Consider the following 6,000-nt stretch of genomic DNA (forward strand, 5'->3'; position numbering starts at 1 on the left):
GCCAGGTCTCCCGGTGCTAGAGTTACAAGTGGTTGTGAGCTGCTCACTAGGGAACCAAACTCAGGTTCTCTGCAAGAGCAGCAAGTGCTCTTATCTCCTGAGCCATCTCTCCAGCCCCAGCCTTCCCCCTCCTTTCTTCTTTAAGTGTGGAGCCCCAGCCTGTGGGTGGAGTTGGCCACGGCCAGGGCAGATCCTTCTTCACGCCCTCACAAATGTGTCCAGGAGACACAGGTGTGTCTCCATGATTTTTAAGTCCTGCCTGCCTGACAATGAAGAGGACGGTTTCCCTCAGAAATCTTTCTTCCCTCAGATGGGCACAGGAAAGGAACTTCACTGGTATCCACAATGCTTTTCCAAGACTGGAGCCTGGATGATGGAATCTCCACTCCGGCCCACCCTTCTGAGTTAGAACTCAGAGACACAGCTTCTGATTTTCCCTCTTTTTCTCTCTTTCTGTGGGAAGTAGGCCAGAGCCTCAGTGGGCCTCGTGGTGCTCTGGGCATTTGCACAGTCTTTCTCTTCTGCCATGTGGCCATCTGCCAAACACCTATGCCTGAGTCAGTAGCCGTGTCTTCTTTCGACCCCCTTTTGCTGCTGCTGAGGCTTACAGCTTGCCTGCCCCATTGCTTTTCTCTTAATCTTTATTTAAAAAGGAAAGAAAGAAAAAAGAGCAAAGATTCCACACTTGCCATTTCCCAAGCTTCTTTGGCAGTAGTCTTGTTCTCTGCAAACGATGTTGAGAGAGTTCATCCGTGGGCTGGGGGGAACTGCACGCACAGAACAGCTGCACGCGGGCTCGGATAGTGGAACTAGGACGGGGCTGCTGGCCTCCTATGTTCTTCAACCCTCAGAGGCTAAAAGGTAAAGTTACCGCATTACCAAAGTTAATCACCACTCACGGAAGACACACAACACAGGTGAAAGCGGCCCACAGTAACTCATCCTGTGCTATGGCTAAGACATGGTCGTTCTTAACTGAGCAGCAACTGTTCCCTGACCAAGAATTCAGCCGGAAGAGCCGCAGCGAGGGGCTGGGATCACTGACAACCATCTCCACTTCCTTCACAGTGAGGGGCATGAGTTTGTACAGAAGGGAAGCGCAGAGGCCTCAGCGGCGTGCGGAACAGTTCTGGGGCCTCGGGCAATATTCAGTAAGGTGATCTGACCAGGGTCAGGTTCTCAGACCACAACTGCATATCAGGAAGCAATGAGTGTGGGCACACCGGCAAACACACTTGCATGCCTGCATGCGTACACACATGGAAGCACACATGTGAATGCCGGCACACACACATACAGGCACATACGTGTGCACTAGAGGACCCTGAGATGGACCCCAGCAGGCTGTCTTCACAGGACTCCTAGTCTTGCAAATTCGCCATTTATCAGAAGCGGGGGCTCAGGTTGCAGACATGGGTCAGTCCATAAAGAGCCTGCACACACACACACACACACACACACACACGCACACGCACACGCACACACACACACACACGCACACACACACACACACACACACACACGCACACACACATACACACACACACACGCACACACGCACACACACACACACACGCACACACACACACTGCTGATGGCTCTGCTTCCACACTTGCTAACAATATAGTCCGTCGGGCTCATCTTTCCTCAAGTCTCCAAACTCAAATCCCAGCCAGTGGCCTCTGATGCCTAAGACCCAAGTCTTGGATCCAAGTCAAAAAGGAAAGCCAAGTTGTCTGTGCCCTTCTTTGCACAGGAGAATCCTTAAGGTTAGGCATTCTCTACAGGGTAGCTGACCTCTGACCCCACAGGGTAGCTGACCTTTGAGGCCTCTGTGGACAGAGCAGGTGGTGTAATGCTTGTGTGAGACCCTTAGGGCACCTTCAGCTCTGTCTGGCCAGCACCCCCTGGTGATGTTAAGCGATGTTAAGCCCTCCTCCCTGCCATTGGGCCTCAAACTTAGCTCTGGAAGCAAAGTCTGAAGAGAAAGACAGAGCAACAGAAGGTGAGGAGGAGGGCTGGGGCCTTGACTCAGAGCTGACTGAGTGCCAGCCTCCCGCTGCCGTCTTGGATTTGTTGGTGTGTTCACAACTGGATGTGGCACGCCCAGACACTGGACACGGTGCCTTATCTCCCCTTGGTGCGGCTCAGGTGTCCTTAGCTGGGTGAGCACTGACTGTGTTGCCACCCAACTCTGTGGCAGCTCCAGCCGGGGCAGCCCGAGGCAGACGGCAGCCTCATTTCCAGGTGTGACCTGACACGGTCACCTGCAGGGCTCAACCGTGAAGTTGCTGAGGTGACACCTCTGTCTGAAGAGGAGACGGTTTGGGCTGATTGTCGTCAGAGTCTTCCGACCCTTAGCCAAGCTGCTCTGGTCTCCCTCAGCTCTCCAGTCACTTCACAGGCAGTGCGCGTCCCTCTGCCCTGCGTCCGGCTCCTCCCGCAGGGCCCCAGAGCAAGGAGGCTGCCTCTGACTCCAGCCTGGGCCACACAAGTGGGGGTCGCGGTGATCCCAGAGCATGGTGAAGATAGCCTGCCTGGCAGCTCGGCCCGTGCTTTCTGGGAAGTGTTTTTAAGCAGGGCAGGATTGAGACAGGTACCTGGGCAGTTTGTCAGGGCCAGACATAAGCAGGACAATGTCACCAAGATAGACACAAAAGATGACAGAGCTGTCGAGTGCAGCAGCCACTCAGAGCTCCATCACAGCGGGTGACTCACAGGCTAGTTGTCACTGAAATGCATGCGGCCTGAGGAGAGAAAGATTGGTTCCCAAGACGCCCTGAGCACTAAGGATACTGGGAACACAAGTCAAGTGCAGTGAGCCGACGGTGGGTGCGTCGCTGGTCCCCAAAGCAAGGGCACATGCTGTCCTGCTGAAGGGACCATCGGAATCTGTCTACGCAGTCAGCTCTTCCGTGTGGCTTCCAAGGCTGGCTGAGGAACCAAAGGAAATCTGGAACTGTGGCCTAGTGCTCCACAATTGTAACCCCAGCACCCAGGAGGCATTGTGTTTGCTCAGCATAGAGGAAACCCTAGGTTCAATCCCCACGCCCCATAAACTAGGCAAAGCAGGCACGCCCGTAACCCCAGCACTTGGGAGGTGGAGACAGGGGTATCAGGAGGTCAAAGTCATCCTCAGCTACATCATGAGGCTACATGAGACCTAGCCTCAAAAGGAAAGAAGCAGAGGAAAAGGAGGAGAGGGAAGAGGAGAAGGGAGAGGAAAAAGAGAAGGAGGAGGGAAAAGGGAGGAAGAAGAGGAAAAGAGGAGCAGGAGGAGACATTGGGAAAGCGAGAAAGGCATTCGTCTGAGAATAACTGGCCAGGAGCGTGGAGACGGTCTCGCCAGCTGTTTGAGATGCAGACTTGGCTGAGGATCATCAAGTCGCCTGCCTTGTTCACAGTCTAGAAGGTGTCGTTGAACACTCCAAGCTCCAAAACCAACCACACATGCAGCCGGGCGCCCAGCGCTATCCGCCCCTGCCCCCCCCCCATAGCTGTGGGCTGGGACCCACCTGTGGACGTGGCCACAGAACCCAGTTCTGACCTGTGGCTCCACTCTCCCAGACTGGCCTCAAAGTCACAGAGATCCTCCTGCCTCTGCCTCCCAAGTGCTGGCCCTACAGTGTGTGTCACCCCTCCCCCCCAGCTGTCCACCCTGCTTTTCGAAGCAGGGTCTCTCACTGAACCCATAGCTTGCCAGTCTGGGTAGCCTGCAGGCACCTCCCGTCTCTGACCGCCTAGCCCTCACAGGTACTTGCTGAGCTAGGTTGGTTTGGTTTGGTTCCCGGTTTGGAGGGCTTGAACTCAGGTCCTCACACTCAGGTGGCAAGCGCTTTGCCCACTGGGCCATCTCCCCAGACTCTGGTTTTTCCTTATGCAAAAAAAGCAGATGGCCAGAGCCCGAGCCCGTGACAGCAGAACTGATAGAGCTGATAGAGTTAGCTCCTCATGCTGGGTGAGTACTCATGCCGCAGTCTTGCTGCTGTTATGAATCGTAAGTACCTGATATGCAGCCACAGGTGGAGAATCTCTGTTCTAGAGGTTGCTTGTCGGCTTTCCTGGCACACAGCGTTCTGTCTTCCCCTGCAGGAGCTGGGGTTACACAACCCTGGGTTCTTGTAGGCAGAAAAAAGACGATCTACTAGGTAAGCCCCGCCCTGACCTCTGATCCTCAGCATCTTAATGATTTTTTGTACGGTTGGCTTAGATTTCTGGGGAAAACGACTTCCTTTGAAATGCATAAGCAAGTAGCTGGCAGGCCTTCCCCAGCTCCCTGGCTGCTCTCCAGAGCCCAGCACGCCCAGGCACACTGTCCTCTGTTTGGGTGGCACCTCTCTCCACCTGCTCTTCAGGAGTTCCGTAAACGGAACCAACACAGCGGAGGGGTTGGACTATGCTATTTGCCCTGGCTCTCAATTAATTAGCTAATTGCTCCACTAGGAAGGGAAGGTTTGTATATGGAGTTATCAGCGCGTGCACACACACACACACACACACACACACACACACACACACGTTGAGTCATTTGCAAAGCTGCTCCCAGCACATGCTGGGACAAGGCAAACAGGGCAGCTGCAGGAGCTTCCAGGCCTCACAGGCAGGTGGGGGCTGTTGTTTCAGCCTTTCCACGTTCCAGTGGGAGGGCTGACTCATCAAAGGCCCGACCCTGCTTTTCCAGGGTGCGGCAGCCTCCTCGCTGGGCACACAGCTGTTTGTCCTGTCCGTCCCAGAGGCCCCGAGGAGAGGGCTCATTCCTCGCTCACCCCAAACACCTCTGTGCTCCTGGGGCTGAGGGTTCAGGGGCACTGTGGGGTGGAGGGCTCTGAAAGCTGCCGCTGTCCCCAGTGTCACCCTGAGCAGTGGGTCTAGGGAGGGTCTTCTCGGCCTGTGGAAAGAGCGGACTCCCTCAGGAGGCAGACTGAAGTGGGCGTGTTTGCGATGTGCCCATGACACCCTGATGTGCACACACCGTGACGTGAGCTCCACAAGCAAGCTGGCTCGGAGAACCTCCTCCGCTGCTCCCCCTGCCCTTTGTTTGGGAGGAGAGCTTTTACAATGTGCAAGGCTAAGGGTGTACCTCAGCTGAGGGGCAAGCACCCTACAAACCGGTCTTCACCCTCAGCTCCAGCTTCATCCTTCTCCATCCCCATGGTGCGCAATGCCGCCATGCATTTCTCTCCTAGGCGGGCTTCATTTCCTTCAGATTCACAACCGGAAGTGGGGTCACTTGATGAAATAGTGGGCAAAAGACCTGAATGGGCATATCTCCCAAGAAGACCTCTCCCCCTGCTTTTTAAAAAAAAGATTTGTTTTATTTTAATTACTTGTGTATATATGTGTGTGGGTGTGTGCATGCGGGTGAAGGCTTGGGGAGGCTGGAGACGTGGCTGCCCTGGAACTGGCGTTATGGTTGTGTGGCTGCTGGGAAATGAGTTCAGATCCTCTGCTAGAGCAGTACATGCTCTGACCACCAGCACGCTGCATGTTAGTGACACTGAGGTGTCACCCTCTGACACAGGCAGCTGCCACAGTCCCCCTCGCCTTCTCTGTGACGAGGAAGTGCAGGGGTGGGGGGGTGGGGGACTTTACAGGCTCTCGTTAATGCACGAAGTTCACCGAGGATCCCTTCCGTGCTGACCCTGAGCCAACCGTAAACCTGTGCTTCCTGGAAACGACTGACATTGTTCACCCAGCTTGGACTGCCCTGAGGGGAACCCACGTGAGCTGCTCACTCCTGCTTTATCCCTGGAACTACCAAGAGACTTAGGCTGCTGGGATAGGAGCTTAGTAGACCCATTGTTGATGAAGACATTATTCTACAAACTTTGGTAAGCCATCCGCCTAACAACCACTCCATGTGCTTCCACAGCTTGGGGAAAGCTTTCTGGAGCTTCAGAGTAGGACCTCAGGGAGCTGAGTGAATGAGACACTGGAAAGTTAGACCAGGGAAGAGAGCAAAGCCCGCCCGGCCGGGGCCTGGCCTCTGAGTCAGCAGAC

Source organism: Psammomys obesus, unplaced genomic scaffold (genome assembly GCF_907164565.1).
Source record: "Psammomys obesus unplaced genomic scaffold, mPsaObe1.curated_primary_1811, whole genome shotgun sequence".
Taxonomy (NCBI): Eukaryota; Metazoa; Chordata; class Mammalia; order Rodentia; family Muridae; genus Psammomys; species Psammomys obesus.